This window comes from Pleurodeles waltl, chromosome 6 (genome assembly GCF_031143425.1).
Source record: "Pleurodeles waltl isolate 20211129_DDA chromosome 6, aPleWal1.hap1.20221129, whole genome shotgun sequence".
In the NCBI taxonomy this organism is placed as follows: domain Eukaryota; kingdom Metazoa; phylum Chordata; class Amphibia; order Caudata; family Salamandridae; genus Pleurodeles; species Pleurodeles waltl.
In genome coordinates, this window is record NC_090445.1 from 1,584,143,603 (window position 1) to 1,584,162,913 (window position 19,311).

At 43.3% G+C, this 19,311-nt stretch overlaps 1 protein-coding gene across 1 annotated transcript in view; it reads right to left on the reverse strand.

Annotated features, from left to right (window-relative positions):
• SLC31A1 (solute carrier family 31 member 1) overlaps positions 1 to 19,311 on the reverse strand; it is a 204,751-nt gene that overhangs the window by 137,488 nt on the left and 47,952 nt on the right. The window contains exon 2 of the mRNA XM_069241368.1: positions 15,038 to 15,148. The gene's annotated coding sequence lies outside the window, so the exon portion shown is untranslated. The remainder of the gene's footprint in view (positions 1 to 15,037; positions 15,149 to 19,311) is intronic.

Here is a 19,311-nt window from a genome sequence, read left to right on the forward strand (position 1 = left end):
TCTGTGCGGTGATCCCACACAGAAATGTGGGCAAAATATGATCTTTTAGCTAAATTTGAGGTTTGCTGAGAATTCTGGGTAAGAAAACACTGGGGGATCTACAAAAAGTCACACCTCCCTGGACTCCCTTGGGTAACTAGTTTTCAGAAATGTCTGGGTTTGGTAGGTTTCCCTAGATGGCTGCTGAGCCCAGGACCAAAAATTCAGGTGCCCCCCCCCCCCCCCCCCCCTGCAAAAACAGGTAGTTTTGTATTTAATAATTTTGAAGTCTCCACGTAGAGTTTTGGGGCATTTCTTGTCGCGGGCACTAGGCCTACCCACACAAGTGAGGTACCATTTGTATCCAGGGATGTGGGGGAATACGGGGTAGAAGGAAGTTTGTGGCTCCCCTCAGATTCCAGAACTTTGCATCACCTAAATGAGAGGAAAAAGTGTTTTTTGCCAAATTTCGAAGTTTGGAAAGGATTCTGGGTAACAGAACCTGGTGAGAGCGCCACAAGGTACCCCATCCAAGGTTCCCCTAGGTGTCTAGTTTTCAGAAATGTCCAGGTATTCTAGGTTTTCCTAAGTGCCGGCTGAGTTAGAAACCAAAATCCACAGCTAGGCACTTTCCAAAAAACACGTCAGTTGTCAAGGTAAACATCTGATGAGTCCATGTTGCATTTTGGGGAGATTCCTGTCGCGGCCACTACGCCTACCAACACAAGTGAGGTACCATTTTTATCAGGAGAGTTGGGAAATTTGTGGCTCCCCTCAGATTCCAGAACTTTCTATCAATGAAATGTGAGGAAAAAGTGTTTTTTTTTGGCCAAATTGTGAGGTTTGCAAAGGATTCTGGGTACCAGAACCTAGTGAGAGCCCCACAAGTTGCCCCATCCTGGATTCCCCTAGGTGTCTAGTTTTGAAAAATGCACAGGTTTGGTAGGTTTCCCTAGGTGCAGGCTGAGCTAGTGGCCAAAATCCACAGCTAGGCACTTTCCATAAAACACGTCAGATTTCAATGTAAAAATGTGATGTGTCCATGTTGCGTTTCCTTGTGAGGTACCATATTTATCAGGAGACTTGGGGGAACACATAATAGAAGAACGAGTGTTATTGCCCCTTGACTTTCTCTACATTTTTTCCTTCCAAATGTAAGCCAGTGTGTAAAAAAGACATCTATTTGAGAAATGCCCTGTAATTCACAAGCTAGTATGGGGACCCCAGAATTCAGAGATGTGCAAATAACCACTGCTTCTCAACACCTTATCTTGTGCCCATTTTGGAAATACAAAGGTTTCCTTGATACCTATTTTGCACTCTATTTTTCACCAAATGAATTGCTGTATACCTGGTATACAATGAAAACCCACTGCAAGGTGCAGCTCATTTATTGGCTCTGGGTACCTAGGTTTTTTGATGAACCTACATGCCCTATATATCCCCGCAACCAGAAGAGTCCAGCAGACGTAAAGGTATATCACTTTCAAAAATCTGCCATAGCTGGAAAAAGTTATTGAAGAAAACGTGGACAGAAATTGCTCTTTTTTCACCTTAATTTCAATATTGTTTTATTTTAGCTGTTACTTTCTGTAGGAAAACCTTGAAGGATCTACACAAATTACCCCTTGCTGAAGTCAGAATGTGGTGTACTTTACAGAAATGTTTAGCTGTCCAGGATCCAGCATCGGATTCACACCCATTTCTGTCACTAACTGGAAGGAGGCTGAAAGCACAAAAATAGTAGAAATGGGGTATGTCCTGGTAAAATGCCAAAATTGTGTCTAAAAATGTGGTTTTCAGATTAAAGTCTGTCTGTACCTGATAGCTAGGAAGATAGTGATTTTAGTACCGCAAACCCTTTGTTGATGCAATTTCCAGGCAAACAACCACAAGCTTTCTTCTGCAGCACTTTTTCCCATTTTCTTTTTTTTTTTTAATGAAATTTTAGCTGTATTTTGGTTAATTTCTTGATCTCCTCCAGGGGAACCCACAAACTCTGGGTACCTCTAGAATCCGTAGGATGTTGGGGAAAAAAGGATGCATATTTGGCATTGGTAGCATATGTGGACAAAACGTTATGAGGGTCTAAGAACGAACTGCCCCAAATAGCCAAAAAAAGGCTTGGCACCTTAGGGGAAAAAGGCCTGGCAGCGAAGGGGCTAAATAGCTCCATCTCACTATTCTCCTCTGCTGAGATTCAACTCTTGTCTAAATATCATAGCAAGACCTCCACCCTCACGATCCCTCCTATCTATTCGGGTAATAGCATACCCTGCAGGGGTTGCTGCTACAAGTTCAGGGCCGATTCTTCTCTCGCCTTTGTTTCTGTAATGAATAAACAGTCTATTTTATGGAGCTCAGTAAACTCATTAATTTTCAGACAGTGTTTAGTCATTGAGAGTGCATTAATCAGAGCACATTTAAGACTAACCTTCTCAAAACTGACCTCTGCATTGTCTGCTTTGGTTTTATTAATGGTCCTAGACTTCTGACAGCATTCTTTGCAACAATTTTGCCATTTGCAAACTGGGCAACACCACCCATCTATCAGTTGGGGTCCACCCTTCAACAACCCTTCCCTCTAACTTGCGGGCGGCGCCTGAGAAGCATTTGCTTAGAGTACTCAGTTCCTTTTTACCTGTGGCCTCTGGAGCAGCTTCCGTGGCACCTGGCGTCATGCTGGCGTGGATGGACGCAGTTTCGGGATGATTGAGATTAAAGCTTCACTCACGAAGGGAGTAACCATGCAAGTGTCTGCCATATGACTGAATAGAAGTGTCAGGTGGGGTACCAAATCCAAGCTGAGGGTTTTATAGAATCGGGCTATAAATCCATTGGGCCCTGGCAATTTATGTAATTTAAGTGCACTAATTGCTGTTTGGACCTCGTCGTCCCTGATCGGGCACAGAGGTCCTCATTTTGATCAGGTGTCACTGTGGGTAAGTCAAACCCCTTCAAACAGTCCAGCTGCTCCACTTCCCCTGGTGTCTCTGAGGTGTAAAGAGTTTACAGAAAACGCGCCTACTTTATCTTCTTCGGATGAGTCTGTATCTCCTGTTTCTCTGTGGATGTGGCTGATATAGTCTTTCTTGGGTTTGATCATTTGTTGTCTCGCTAGACGTGTGCCCACCTTGTTTCCTGGATAATATGTTATGTGTTTAAGGTGTAGCAGTGTACATTCGACTCAGTATATTGCACTTAGTTTTCCTCTAAAAGCCGTGACCCTCCATTGCAGTGCAAGGTTAGGGGAATCTTTATGTGCCCATTCTGCTGTTTCGAGAGCAAGCCAATCCTGGGTTTATTGTTTAGTTAAGGCAGATAGCTGAGAAATACATTTCCCTCTAATAACCACTTTAAAGACGTCCTATGTAGTGGATAGGTAAGTATCTTGTGTGTCGTTCAGTTGGAAAAATTCCCGAATGGTTTTATGAATCTCGTTTTGACAAAGGGGGTCTGTAGTAAGAAAACTGGGGAAGATCCACCAACGCAGCCTATGTGTGGGGGCTGTCCAGTCTTGTGTAAGGTCTACAGCGGCATGGTCCGATTAGGTGGAAAGTGTTAGCTAAAAGAGTGTTCTAGTGATTGACTTATAAATGTATAGTCGAGGCTAGAATATGTGCTGTGGGAATGTGAGAAAAAAGTATAACCTCACGAGGTAGGATGTGGTGTCCTCCAAACACGTATCCAACATACTGAGTGGAGTGCTCCCTTCATGGTTTCTGTGAAGCTTCCAGTAGTAGGACATTATGGATGGGTGCTATCTAGTGTCGGGTCCCAGATAAGTTTAGAGTCTCCCATTAGTATAATTTCTCCCTCTGGGAACTCCTCCAAGAGGGTGAGAAATGATTCAAGAAAGGCAGCCTGTGCTGAATTGGGGGTGTAAGCTGAGGCTATTGTGCATGTCCTGCCAATTAGTTCTCCCTTCACCATGATTATTCTATACTCCTTATCGGATTTGCTGGCACTGGGAGAAACTTAAGTGAGAAGTGAAATAGAAGGGTGACCTTGTTATGTTTGGTGGGAGCTGAAGATATATAAATCAGAGGGGATGCTTTTTGGCATAGTCTATGGTCCTCACTGTGCTTGAGGTGTGTTTCTTACAATGCTACTATTTGTGTCTCCAGTCTAGGATTTATAGGATGTACTTTCACAACTGATGGTGTTTGGCAGGAGAGTTCAGCCCATTAATGTTCCATGTCAATGTGGTTAATACCATTGTGTCATCTGGGGGTCAGTCATGATAAAGGACTCCAAGTGTACTCTCTTCACCTGATCCTGCAGCAATTATTCCCTTCTGTAGCCCCTCTCTTTGCTCCCCCCTCTGTCTTTCCCAACCCTGACTCCCAATCATATTAATATAGTCCCATTCATGGAACAAAAGGTAGAAACAACAGAACAATAACCTTTGGGAACTCTAGATCTCCAACAGTCATTTAGTATTGGGATAAGTCACATATGTGCAAGAGCGTTGGTCATGAACCACATAAGCATTCTTTGCTATGTAAGCTCCACATTAAGGTAACAAGGATATAAAGAGGTCCATGTCAAACAGATAGATCTCTGAGGCTTTGTTATTCATTGTGTAGTCTGTCCATGAAAGTACGTAGAGAGACAAGAAGCATATTCTCACTTAGGGCCCTACCGTACAGGTATGAAACAGGTTTTGTTTTAGTTCAAGTCAGTTTGCCAAAACTAGTCTTCATGAAAATGTTCCTCTTGATAAAGAGAAGACTCAGGGACCATTAAGTCAGCCTGGGGCCCAGCGCATCCCTTGTCATCTGGGACATCATTGCAATAGCCACTGTCTCTTGTATGTCCCAGCTACAAGGGTTGTGGATGGTCCTTCCGTATTGTCTTCAGAGTGCTCACCCCTAATAATGTAACAGCGTCGGCTAGGTCTGTAAAGTGGTGGGTTTTTTGGTACTCAAAGGCTAAGCCAAAGGGATAAGTCCTTCTATATTTGATGCTGTCCTGGCATAGTTTGTCAGTAAAAGGTTGGTATTGCAGCCATTGGGCTACGGTAGCTGGGGCAAAGCATGTCACACCCTGGAAGGATACTTCTTTCATTTTCCTCACAGTTTGCAGGATAGCCTCCTTCACTTGGAAAAAGTGGAACTTTGTCAGAACATCTCTGGGGAATTTTCCTTCACCCAATGCCAGTGGGTCAACTCGGTGAACATGGTCCAGTTTAATTTTAGGGATGCTCTCTCCCAGAAGTTCTGAAAAGAAGTCTATTACAAGAGCCTCCAGGTCCAGACCTTCTTTTCTCTCCTCCAGGTTCCGTAGGCAAATGTTATTACGTCAGGAGTGATTTTCCAGGTCTTCAGTACTGCAGCTTGTCTTAAGTTGGTCTGAGGTGCACTCTAGGCGAGCCACTCGTTATGTAAGAGTCTGGCACTTAGCTTTGAGGTCAAGTGCGTGGGTTCCAATGGAGTCCACATCTTGTTGCAGGGTGGAGAGTTTAGAGTTGAGGTCAGAACGAGATAATCCACAGAGGTGGTGAGGTCGGCTTTGAGTTCTTCTCTCAAGTCTTTTTGAACTTTTGAAGAGAAGATTCTCTTTGGTTAGTGCCAAGTTGTCTTCCTTGGCTGCTGTGAAGCATGAGACTCGCGCTTCTGTTGGATCAAAGAAGCTCGACACTCAGTTAGTTTGTGGCTTTTTCAGAGGCATGTATAATGCAGTTAAGGTCCCTTGGATATGTACTCTCATGGGTAGTTTTCGATGGAGCGTGAGGGATCAAGTGGTGGGTTGAGGTTCTTTTGCTAGTGCCTTAGCCTTCAATAAGCAGAAGATAGTGAGAGTAGAGCAGTCTGTCTATATGGTTGCTGGTTTGCCCCCCTCCCTTGACTGACCATGGAGAGGTGGAGGATCCGAACTTGTCTCACAGTTAATGCTGTCAAACCGCAGTATTTTGGTTAAGTAGACTACTTTCTTTAAGGGGAAAGTGCTTGGACATGGCATTACACAACAATGTGCTAGAGCCCACTGGCCAGTCTTCCTCCCCTTCGTCGCAGAGTTTAGTGGTAGCGGGTAAAAGAAGAGTGTACCTTGCTTGTTGTCACCAGGCTCAGTAGGGCTCCCATAGGACCATAGGGACTGGTGTTCAAGTGCTTAATTGACCTGGGGTGCTCTCCTATCTCATCCAGTGCTGCCGCAATGGAAATTTCAAGGAGATATCTTAACTTGCCTGAGGGGGTTGTGCCTACTCTGGTGGGGGTGCCTGAGTGTTGTCACAGTGTGGCCTGGGGCCCAATCTGTGCTGCTTCACAGGTGCCATGTGGCATAGGTGCCATACTGAAGTCAGGTACAAAGGACTGGTGCTGGAATTTGGCATGAAAATGCTAGAGGATAGTGTCTCCTTCAAGAAAAAGGGAAATCTGCCACTTGCTGGGCTCAATGGTGGTAGACTCATGTTGGCCTATGAGCGGCTCGTGTTTTTCAGTCGCACTTGTCTTCTCCCGTCATGGCCGCAGATCAACTTGTGGCCATGACTCGTGCGCTCTAAGTTAGCAGCATTAAAAGAAAGGGCTGACGCAGGCCATTTGATTTTCTTTGCAGTGTCCCCCTGTGCCCTGACATCTGTTATGGCCTTCAGTGGATAGAACTGAGGTGAAGGACCAGGTTACCTCAATTTCTTCAGAAGAGTGCAGCAGAGCTCGAGCGGGGTACGTCCGCTAGGTCATGTGGGTTGGGCACGCCCCCAGTCACCATGTTGATGTTGCATAATGACCAGATTCTACTTTGACGATCAACGTTATTCTGTAACTGTAGCTGGGTCTTTCAAAATCTGCCTTTAGGGAAAGCAGGGATGATCACCTGGAGAGGAAATACTTGTTCATCCCCTAAAAATGACTTGCAACATTTTTATTATCAAAGCAAACCTAGTGTTAGATGGCACTAAATTAGCTCTCTACTCTAACACCAATTATAGTTCCAACCCTACTCTATGCACTGGTATCAGAATGTACTGTGTATCAAGATCGTGCCCTGCCCTTCAGCCACTTGGGAGTGGTGGGTAAGTTGTGTGGTGTGCAGCTGTAGAAAAATTACTTTTTGGATTGCCTATACATTTAGAATCTGCACAAAAACCTCTGATGACAAAATACGTTCACTTAGGTTTGGTCTGTGGAAATTAAATGGTGCAGATTTGACAAAAGGGGAGGGTACAAAGGGCAGTCACAAAAAGTGCATTTACCAGTGGCAATCCTATAGGGAATTAACGAGAATTAAGAATGCAATAGGTGCATACATAGATGTTCCAAAGGTGGGACACTGCCTATAAAGGAAGGTTAAAGGTCATACCAAGTTGCCAGTGCCACCTTGGCACAGCTAAAAGCAGCAAGACCATACCCTGTGACCCACCGAGGGGTGTGGTACTAGGCACATGCTATGGTCAAAAGACATACTCAAAGTCTGATGGGAATACATTTACCCATCAGGTACTGTGAGTAGGGAGCTTATGCAAAGGGTGTGGCCAAAGGCCATACCCAGCACCCAGTGGAACTGGGAACAGGGTGTGAGGGCTCTCAAAGTAAGGAGATAGGGGAACTAGGAGGAATACCAGGATTAGAGACCACGTCTTGAGTGCAATGGGAAGGTCTGGATGTCATGCCGTCAGCCAGTGCACTGGGCTCTGACAGGCAATGTGGAGTTATAAGCTAGGGGTACTAGTGAAGTATGCTGCCACAGCCATACACAGAACCCAGGCCCATTTGCCTGCTGGAAGCTAGAAATGGTCAAACAGTGTGTACATCTTCCAGGACTCACTATGTATAGCCTTCGCAGAGATTCAAAGTTCTTACAGATTGATATCAGGGCCAAGGCTCAATTCTAATAAGGACAGTGTAAATCTAGTTACAATACATCAAAAGAGTGAGAAGACAACTCCGCACAAGCGGATAAAATCAAAACAAGAAAGACAAAACCATACCATGCCAATAAAACAGCCTACAGAAGGGCCATCAGAACCACCAAGAGACAACACTATTCCAGATGCATAGCTGAAGCTGATTCTTCTTATAAAGAACACAAGATTCTAGCAGAATTTTGCAATTAAGAAGGCCTAAACCAGGGGTTTGGAATTCCTATAGTCCGGCGCCCAGGACATTGGGGTCAAGGACAACAAGATTTCCTGTTTATTTTGTCCATGGGACAAGTAGGCCCAACCCCCTGCAGCACAATCCTTTTGGCTGCCAGTATTCATGGAATTAAACTGTCTGCAGTTGAGGTTATATTTGTGTTCCTATGTTAATGCTATTTGAACTTGTATTTATGGTTCATTAATGCAAAGTCTTTATTATTAGGCTGAGCGCTCTAAATAAACGTTTGTAAGGTCACACTGCACTACTAACAGTGGTTACAGTAAAAAAATGTGTACACACACACGTTTAAAGGTTTAACAACATGAGGCTACGTATAATAGTCCCAGAATGCTCTCTGATTAGATGCAAATGTTTGCAGAAGTCTGTAACCAAGATTGATGATTCTTTGCTTTCAAAATCAAATGTTCAGAAAAAAAATGTAAGTAGGAAAAAAAACGTTTAGCTAACTTACTGTAAAATTGTGTGTACTATTTCTTTGAAGCACCATTTAGTAAAATGTGTTGATGGATGCTAGTATTTGCAAAAACTATTCATAATGAAAAATCAGTGTAACCACTGTCAACAAGATTATTGGAAACATGAAAATAAACAAGCTCTGGAAAAGCCAACCAATCAGTCACTGGTGGTCAGTCTTTTGGTTTTCTCAATGCATTTCTTGTTTTGACATGGCTTTTGACCTGATTTTACTGTTGTGGGATCTGCCATGCCCTCGCTATTGTAACAAACACTGGTAAATAGCAAAAGAATTTTGGTCTCAAAAAGCACAGACTGCCACAGTAGTTCCTGGCACTGAACAAAACTACTTTGTGTGATAATATGCTACTTATGGAAAAGCAGAATAGTATCACTCACAATAAAGCCAGCTGATAGATGGTTAGAAAGAGAAATAGAATTTAAATAAAAACAATGGGGAAATTTACTAAACTGTCAGGCAACGCAGCAGCCAAAAATGCTGTTGTTGCGTGACAGGGAGGGAGCAGGAGAGTGCCATATCTACAGAGATATGGCGCTCTCCTCTCCCTAGCGTTGGTGCTGATTTTCGCTGCTGTGCGCCATGCACACACCTTTGCGCCATGGTGCAAGGGTGTGTGAGAGAGTCTATAATAGGTTATGTACTGGAAGGGTTCCTACTTTGTATGTGTGCTGCACAGTGCCGCACGCATGCAAAGTACGAAAAGAAAGGAGAAATGACAATATTTCTCCTTTTAATGTCTGGTTTTAAAAGACATTATTTTTTTATGCAAAACCTTCTCTCACATTTTCAGTAGACAGGGTTTTGCATCAAAAAGGGTGGGTAGTTGCATAGGAACGCCCATGTAATGGCCACTTGGCGCTAAGTAAAGCAAATCTGCTGCTCTGAGTTACTATTAGCTCATTGCTAGCTCAGAACAAGTTTTGTGCTGGAAAGTTAATAATAAAAAAACATTTTGCACTGGTTTGCGTCACTTTTATGACACAAAGCTAGTGCACAATGTTATTAAATCACCCCCAAAACCTCTTGGGTAATGCCAGAACGAATTAGAGGCCCAATTCTTAAAGAAGGTCACAAAAGGGCACCCACGGTGTATGCCTTTGCATTAGTGGCATTCATGAATTCATAAGAATTGACAGAAGTAGAGCAGGAAATCATACTCCTAAAAAATATTTGTGAACTGTATTTTAGCACAAGCAAATATGCATGTGTAGATTTGCTCATGCAAAAATCTTTTGAGCACTTACAAGTTCACTTTCCCTTCAACCACATTTTCCCCAACCCTGGAATAACTTCTACTTGTGCCCCTGTCAGGAGAAAATTCCCAAACTTTCTCAGTGTGGAAAAAGATTAGACAAGAGCTGACGAAAATCCTTAAAACATGCAAGTTAGTAGGGTTGCATAGACTCAAGTTAGTAGGGTTGCATAGACTCAAAGGAATTCCAGCTCTGGAAGTATTGCTTAATGCTTCCTCCAGCCCCAGCATGTAGATCTGCGGAAAGGTGCCAAGATAAAGAAATTGCTATAGTAGGGATAGAAATTCCTAGTATTCAAGCCCTACTATGGTATTAGGCCTGGTGTAAGGCTATTATCAGAGCTCTTACACAATGAGATTGCTGCCATAATGTGTTGCTGCACTACACAGCACCAAAAGGACTAGTAGATGTTTTTACAGGACAAGTAATTTAGGAAGCAACCTTTCCCACGGACAAGTAGATATTTTGTTCAATTACACACCCCTGCAAAACACAACACACAATTGAAAGCCTTCTGTGTCAAAATCTCTTTAAAGGGAACTCCAATAGAACAACCATAACACATGATTCAACCACCACAGAACAAGACAAAACTAATTCTCCACATCACAACACTTTCAATAGCCTCTAAAAAAAGATTTCCTTAATATTCCCAATGCAAGGAAACCATCTGGATCAACTTCAAACCCAGTACCTCAAAGAAACTTTACAGATATCCTTGACACAATCTGTCCAGGGGCCGTAACTAGAAACTTACTCCACAAGTCCCTTGGAACTAGGTTAACTCCCAACCAGGGTGAACACCTCCTAAATTAGACCACTCTTCAAAAAGACAATCTTTACCCATTTGATGCTGTAAATTACAGACCAATATTGAATAGCCCCTTCCTAGGAAAACATTTGAAGAGTAGTGTTTAGTCAACTTTCCAAGTTTATGGATTGAGGAAAATGGCAATGAATGTCAGGCCCACAATCCAGATTCAGACCAGGCAGAGGTACAAAGTAAGCCATCATGCCCTTTCAGAATGACCTAAAACTCAGAATGAACTAGATTGTAGTGGCTGCAATATCGCTTCTGGATCTATCAGTGGCTTTGGACATTGCTCACCACCACATACAAGAAAGACTTCATCATTTCAAAAAACATGAAAATGTTATCAAATGTATTCTCTCTTACCTTAGAGACAGGCAAAGCGTAGTATATTACCCACCTTTCACATCAGCTTCTCACACTGTAGCATCTTTTAGTAGTCCATCACACCTCTTCTATTATTTAACATCTACTTAACCACTATATCAGACCCGATTACGTAATGCAGTCTCAAACACACCACTATGCAGACATACAAGTCATTCTAACCATGACCTCTACAACCTGAACCCTGACAACTTCCTTTGCACCATAAACGCATAGATGATGAGTAATCAAATAAAGCTAAAAAAACGCAGACACAGAGGTCATGACTTACAAACAGTAGCAAAAATACCAGCCTACCACCATATGGCCTGAAGAGTTTGATACCCCCCCAACAACATTAGGAAAAGTCTGAAACCAAAAATCAACATGGAGTTAGACCTTTCCTTGAAACCACATGTCAACAAGGTCATAAACAGCACCTTCTACACAATGAGAACACTGCCTACCGTCTTCCTGTAACTTGGATACCAACACAATCTATCCTCATACTTGTAGTCTCCAGGCTTGATTATGTCAAGAGCCTATACCTTGGTACCCCCAGTCTGATCGTACACAAAATACAACTCATCCATATTGCTTCTGCAAGACTGCTCCATCTTCACCCAAGAAAACGCATGACTCCAGTCCTGCAATCTTTCTACTGTGTACCTATATGTGGTAATGTTCAAGGCACTCTGCATTGTCCAAAGGAAAAGGAGCACTATATATAGGAGTTAAAATCAAACAATATAAACAAAATACAACGCTGTGCTCCAGGTTTTCATCACTGATCATCATACCTCCTTACTATAAGGAATTCATACAAGTCACCACTTTCTTGGTACAAGTCGCCAAACTCTGGAAAATATTAGATAAAATATTACTATTTCCAAGATAAATACATTATTCACAACCCTTCGATAGAACCTAGAATAATAATTGCACCTTACAGTACAGTCTACAGTATCAGCACCCCACTTTTTATGCTCATGTAAGCTATGAAGGGCTGACCTATGTCTCGCTGCATAGTACCAAGCAATGTAAATTCATATATAATCCTATGGTCCTAAACCAGTACTAATACCATAACACTCAGTGGTCGGGAAGACAATTGTAGTTCATAACGACTGAAGAATATTACTCTTATACTGCTTGACACATTTACATCTACGTAAGATAAAACTGCCACGGGTTATGTCCACTACTAAGTATTCTATCCGTCCACAGCATTTAACAACCTATTACTAATTGAACAGGCATAGAGAAGCAGACGTGATCTGCTACGTGCTGCTTGTCAATGAAAGACTTTAATATATTCCACTATTGCATCTACCAACAAGCTACCTACTATGACCACTTCTGGACATCTCACACCGAAAACAGGACATGAGATGATAGTAACATCCCAGTAGATCGCTGCACCGTTTCTCTCTTCAAGCTATGCCTGCTCAGGACCACAAACGTTAAACAAAATATGTCAGTGTGGACAATCTAATGCAGTAATCAACTAAGTGTACTACGATTATCAGAACATGATTAGGGGACTTGCAGAGTTATACCCTAGAGAAGAATATCAAGAATAAGGTTTTGCTAGCAAGTGCCACCCTGGTGGCAAAGGACTTAGGGCCTCATTCTGAGGCCGGCGGTCGCCGCCCGCCTGGCGGGAATCGCCATATGGCCGCTCCACGGTCGAAAGACCGCGGAGGCCATTCTGGCTTTCCCGCTGGGCTGGCGGGCGACCGCCAGAAGGCCGCCCGCCAGCCCAGCGGGAAACCCCTTCCCACGAGGAAGCCGGCTCCGAATGGAGCCGGCGGAGTGGGAAGGTGCGACGGGTGCAGTTGCACCCGTCGCGAATTTCAGTGTCTGCTAAGCAGACACTGAAATTCTTTGTGGGGCCCTCTTACGGGGGCCCCTGCAGTACCCATGCCATTGGCATGGGCACTGCAGGGGCCCCCAGGGGCCCCACGACACCCCAATACCGCCATCCTGTTCCTGGCGGGCGAACCGCCAGGAACAGGATGGCGGTATGGGGTGTCGGAATCCCCATGGCGGCGCAGCAAGCTGCGCCGCCATGGAGGATTCCTGAGGGCAGCGGAAAACCGGCGGGAGACCGCTGGTTTTCCCTTTCTGACCGCGACCAAACCTCTGCGGTCAGAATGCCCTTGAGAGCACCGCCAGCCTGTTGGCGGTGCTCTCGTGGTCGTTGACCCTGGCGGTCAATGACCGCCAGGGTCAGAATGACCCCCTTAGTCTCCAGGTTCTTGAGAATCCTGAAAGGGATGTTCATTGGATACTGAAAAGGGACTGCATCAGGGAATGGAAATAGGAACTTTTCACAACTCTGAACCCATGGATTAAAATAACGACAAACGAGCTGTTTGACAATAGGCAGATTAGTGCTGCAACCCAACCCACAGTGGGTGGGCAGGCTTGCAGCCTTCTTTGACAATGTCTCTCCACCCTTCCTCTACAATGTTTGTTAATGACTTCCTGGACACATTTGGAAAAAAAGGGAGGGCTTACTGCCAAGCTTCAAGAAATAGAAATCTTTAAGGATGGTAGGATTGCTTTTTTTAATTTTCTTTCTGTTTAGAGGATCCTTTGAGTAACTTTGCAAAACGTAATTATAAAAAGCAAATATGCCATTTCATTTACATAAAACTGTCTGAGCAGCAATCTGTAATCATGAGTAACTCAAATTGCTGCTCACATTTAACAGCATTGACCGAGAAATCAGAGCACCGAGTCCACAGCCTCGAACGATATTGCTTAATTATTTACCAGTGTTGTTTTCGGAGTTCTAGTCTAAAGCATCAAACGCTCAAGATGGACACAAGGAGGTCAAAACTACTCGCTGTTCCTCGTCCACTGTCTACAAGTGAAGCATCGTATACATGAATAGCAGGGCAGGTATAATGCCATGGACTTGCCTGAAGCAAAATCAGTGCTTATCATGAATTCCATCCACCTCCTTGTGGATCTAAAAATGCTTGTAAACCCAAAGGCCCCCCTTCAATATTTTACACTGGAAAAAGAAGATAGGAATTGGTTGAAAGATGGCTTTTCTCTGGGGATTTTGCATATTTTAGGATGTGAGCAAAATGAATAACCAAAACAACTATCTGGGAGACACGATAAGAGAACAAAGAAATGAATAAAAAAAAAACTATTGTCATAAAACGGGGAACAACAGTAATGCGTTTGGCAGGGCAAACAGCCTGTGGCGTTAGAAGTAGTAGACTGACTGAGCTTATAGCCTTTGCCTGGTTTCCAATCAGGAAACACTGCCTTTCAGATAACTCCATTTCTTAACCCTTGATCTCTCTTTCTCTTGTCCAATTTTAGGATACCTTTATACAAGAAATAAATTGAGGAGGCCTAGAACTTTTACTGCCTTAGATGTTCGGATAGATGACACTCCACATGAGCAAATCTCTGTAGTGAGCTGGATGCAGTTGTGCATGCCTCAGCAATGGAGCTCATGGTCCTGGTCAAGCATAGCTTCAAAGGCATACTCAGCAGACCCTGCAGCCAACCGCAATTACAAGGGGCACTGCACTGTTAGGTCATTTCCTAAAACTATCCGAGATTGCCGTAGGGCATGGAGAAAACAGGAGTCTCTGTAGGACAGCAAAGAGGCATGTCATTATGAGAAGGAATTGCCAACAAAAAAGCATGTGGTCTCAGAAAGGGGAAGATGATTGTTATAATTAGCAATATTATGGTTATCCTCTTTTAGTTAAAACCTCTTGTTATGACATTATATGTAACATAATGGTACAGCTCCTTTTCACCTCCCCTGCACTCTGTAATAGAACATTCCTTATGTTGGGAGGGAGTCTGCAATAGAATGTTGATGATGCACGATTCTGTCCTGTCAACCGAGGAGGACAGAGGGAAGCGGAGAGAGGAGGCGCTAATAAACACTCCTCCCACTGATCCTGTCTTCTGCTAGTATCTGATTTTAACAATGATGAATCTGGATAAGGTTCAGAAATAACACAAGGGAAAAATACAGTACACATACTGATTCAAAAAATTAACCTACCAGATGCAAGTCTTCTGGCTCAAGGTTGTGTCTGGAACTGGAGACTGTGGCCTCTTCCAAAGAACGCAGGGGTGAGTGGATATCTTATGCAGCCGTGCACTGCCTCTGCTCCTACAAAACACACAGGTACATGTTCAGTCCTTGGATAGAAAATCCAGGGCTCATCTGGTTCACTTTATTCCAATGAGAATCTCAGTCCTGGGATTATCAAGAGTTGCCACACTGGAGGTTTATCAAAAATGATCAAGAACAAATATTCTCTGTAGAAGATGAATCAGGTTTATTCTAAAGGAGCATAAACAAAATACATTCCTGAACCAATGCTGCAACACTATTTTCTTCTATTATCATTTTAGCTACGCTGACAATACAATAGAAGACAGCCTGCCTCAAAGTAGCGGTGTGTATCATGTTGTAGAAGTAGCCAAGACATTTCTGAAGTGTCTGCATAACTGCTGCTTTCCATGACTATCCATGAAACAAATACCACGATAAACTATAGAAGGAACATAAAGCGGCTGCGTTACTTATGTCCTCTGACTCTCGTAAAGGCCCTGGTAGCAGCTTTTATACCGAGTGAAGGTGCTCTCGGCTTACCCAAGAGGTTCTGGTGGATAGTTTCTAATACTAAATCTGAACAAAGCAACCTATCGGGCAGTGCCGTTCATTGTCGCAGGGCTCATTTTGTGATTCTGACCAACAGGTGGTTGAGCCTTCCTGAACTTCCAAGACTGAGTGAGGTAGTAATCCATACTCGACTGAAAACAATGCATCTAATGATCTCACAGGGAGATCCACGTTTGTCTGACATGGAAAACTGTTTGATAGTAACCTAAGGAGAATAACCCTGTCCCTGTGTATTTGTATAAAAGGTTATTCGATTGTGAAGCCACTTGGATACCAAATAAAATCAACACGAAGGCAATCATTAGGAGACTGGGGGATGCTGGGCACCTGGAGTAAATAGGTGGATGCCTCGCTCATCCAATCTTGTGGTTTCTCCGTCTCACTGAGAAGTAGGGAAATACCGGTGTTTCCAACAGCAGAGCATCAGGTGGTTCTGTTGCAGGTAACCCTTTGTCAGTAATCCATCCTCCCCAGGACCGCCAGGTCATCAGTACTGAAAGGCCCACCCTGCTTTTGGAAGTACTTATGATGCAGTTATTCTTGCCTGGGCATGCGAGTCCCATGCAGGAAAAAGCAGAAATGTGGAACAGGAAGGGAGAAAACTCCTTGAAAAGATCAAAAACACAGTACGATCAGTTGTGGGCTTTTGGGTGAGTTAACCATCGGGTTTCCAAGAGTTTGGTCCGTAAACACAAACAATGCATGTGTGAGTCGACCCTTCATAGAGCTTTGCTGATACCTAACATAAAATACCTTTTATTACTTAAAGCCCCTTCCACAAACCATGCCTTACACATCTTGCACGGACATACTTGACTGTCTGCATGTGGGCACTAGAACTATTTAAATACACATCTCTTTAGCTACAGCCGCTGTCACACAGGACTTATTCTGTGGTAAGGTGGCGTTCTTTTTGAAGACTTTGATTAACTCTAATGGAAGATGGATGGCAGAGGTTTGTGAGCAGCACTACTATTATATGTTTCAGCCACGTACCACTCATCCAACCAACTCTCCTACACCAAAGGCTTTCGAGCTATGGTACTGTTGATATGAGATCAAGTCCTTCCTGTCAGACTATCAGCAGGCCGTGGCATGACCACTCTTTAATGCTCTGAGTCACTCTTCTACATAGTATACATTTTACATGTCATAAAACAGTGTAATTATTATCAATGTGAAAAATGACATTTAAAAGTGATCAAACAATTTGCAAACGTTCAACATGATTTACTAGAGGATTTGTAACAACTATCTAAATCTCAATCGAGCAAAGTCAGAAATCCGAATCATGAGCTCGTGCGCCCTCTAGTGGAATAGGAAGAATCTGTTTCCACACAATGACGACAGTTTCAAGACAACTGTGGCTGTTCATAACTTTGGTCTACTGGTTAACTCAAACTAAACACTGGATCTCAAATTCAACGAGGGTGATGCATTCATTGATTATATCGCACTAAGATTTGTTTAATGTCATCTCTTTGGTTTCCCAGAACAATCGAAGTCCGAACTATATCAAGTCTTGAAGGTCGTCCAAGCCTTCTGTGCAGATTGAGAAAATATATTGCCTCAACCGTGAAATCAAAACTTTGGTTTCTGGTGAACCTATAGGTATGATTCAAGATGCTTTCTATGGTTTATTATTCCTTCTGCTAAACCGACCCCGCTAGTCTATTCAGCTTACCAATAATCAAATTGGGTGCATGCTCATATTTCCCAAAAATGATTAGTTCTCAAGTACAGTCTTACCAGAGTGAGCGGCAGATGTTTCTGCGCTCGAGCTACCAACTTTTGGAACTAAATGCTCTAGAAGATCAGAACCAAACCTTATGACGTTTGGGAAAGCCATTAAAACTTGGTGAGACCCTTATTAACCTGCCTACCATCAGGTAAAGTCAGTAAGGTTTCAACTCTGTATGGTGCCTTGAAACCTCAGTGAGGTAGTGCACTTACATTATCTTATACGTACAGGCCCTAGCTCCTGCAATACAACATCTGCACGTGTGGCTCTCACAGCTGTATCCACGTAGAGAACCTGCAGTACCCGCGTCACTTCTATGTCGCTCATGGCTCTCTTCAGCACCTTTGCTCTCTGTGCAGTCCCTCTGGCTTTGACTGCTGGTGCTTTTTAGCACACGCCCCCTATATGACCCCGTGCCCAGCACTCCTGAGTTCCACACCTGTGACTTACACTTATAGCGCATGCGCCTGCTCGACCCAGCACTCCTGGAGCTTACTCCTGTGTACCTGTGCGCGTCTCACAGCATAACAGTAAAGTTTACCAGCAAAACACTTACCTTTCACCTTCACTCCGGAATTGTCAAAGTTTAGACCATCAGCACTGCTAGCAACGTTCTTACTTCGTCATTGCCAGACATGCCAGGGGAGAGTGACAGAGCCCAGTTGACTAGGATGGTTTCCTAACAACTTCCTCCACGTATTTGGAGAGTCTTCCAAACTCAAGATGGCACTGGACTGCCTGGACCTATGAGGGAGTGTGGAGCTAGCACGAGCAGCAAGAGGTCAAGGCCATTTTGACCCGAGCTGGCCTTCCCATCCAGTAACTGCTATTTATGGCTAATAACGTATTCATTGTTGTCCCAGTAGCCTTGCTTTAGCCTTTTTTGTCATGAATCATTTTGGTTTCCTGGCATTGCTACATCAATCCCTCGAGTTCACTGCTCACAACTGCTGACTCTGCAGTCTAATTTCCTTAATAACAGTCCATCCATCTTCCAAAGATAATGAAGTCTCTGCTCTCCAGGCTAGATTAGACAAGCATCTTTTGATGTGCACCAAAAGTTTCCTTTTTATGTGATCATAATCCAAATTATCTCATGAATATAAGTAAGGCAGGTCGTGATTTGAGGCTCACTCCAACCATCACATGTATTGTGGACTGCTGCCATCAGTAGTCCATATTTGTGATCGCATAATAATGAAGAAATGTTTTTTTGACTTTTTTTTTTTCAATAAACGTTTTCCTTAAAGATGCAAAGTTTACTTTGTTTTTACAGTTTGTGAGAGGGTTGGTAGTGCTCTCCTGGACCACTGCCTAGCCCCCAACAAACATTTATTTAAACATCCACAAAATGAAAATGGTTCCAAAGGGACCACTTACCTTCTGCGAATGGGTTACCATTTCCGTTGGAAGTAAGTTACTTTTCAATGTTTTGCAGCTGGATTTCAGGCACAAAACAAATACATTGCATACCGAAGTAGTATTTGGAAGCGATCCCTACAACACACCACTTGCATTTACCGATCAGTATGAGGTTGCAAGCCCGTTTTAGGACTCTGTAAAAGTGTTCCTGATTCCAAGAATGGGATCAGTACATTTAGAAAAGCATATTTGCAGTTGCTAAAGAATTGGAGTGCTTGTGATTGTAAAGATGCTTTCTACATGTTGCCCCTAGATTATATTTCCAACCTCTACCTTGGTCTTCTTTTGTACTCTTTTCAATGGATGAGTGTCACTAAGATAAGTTGTTGTCCCTTTCTGCAAGTGAAAAAAGTAAGGCCACATTTCATCTTAACCTCTCTAAAAACATTTAAAGAAACAGTTGTTTTGCTTTTATAAACAGGGAAAATGTAGTGCACCTGATTTACGAGAAGACAGATTAAGCAATTAGCTCTCCTGCTTTTTG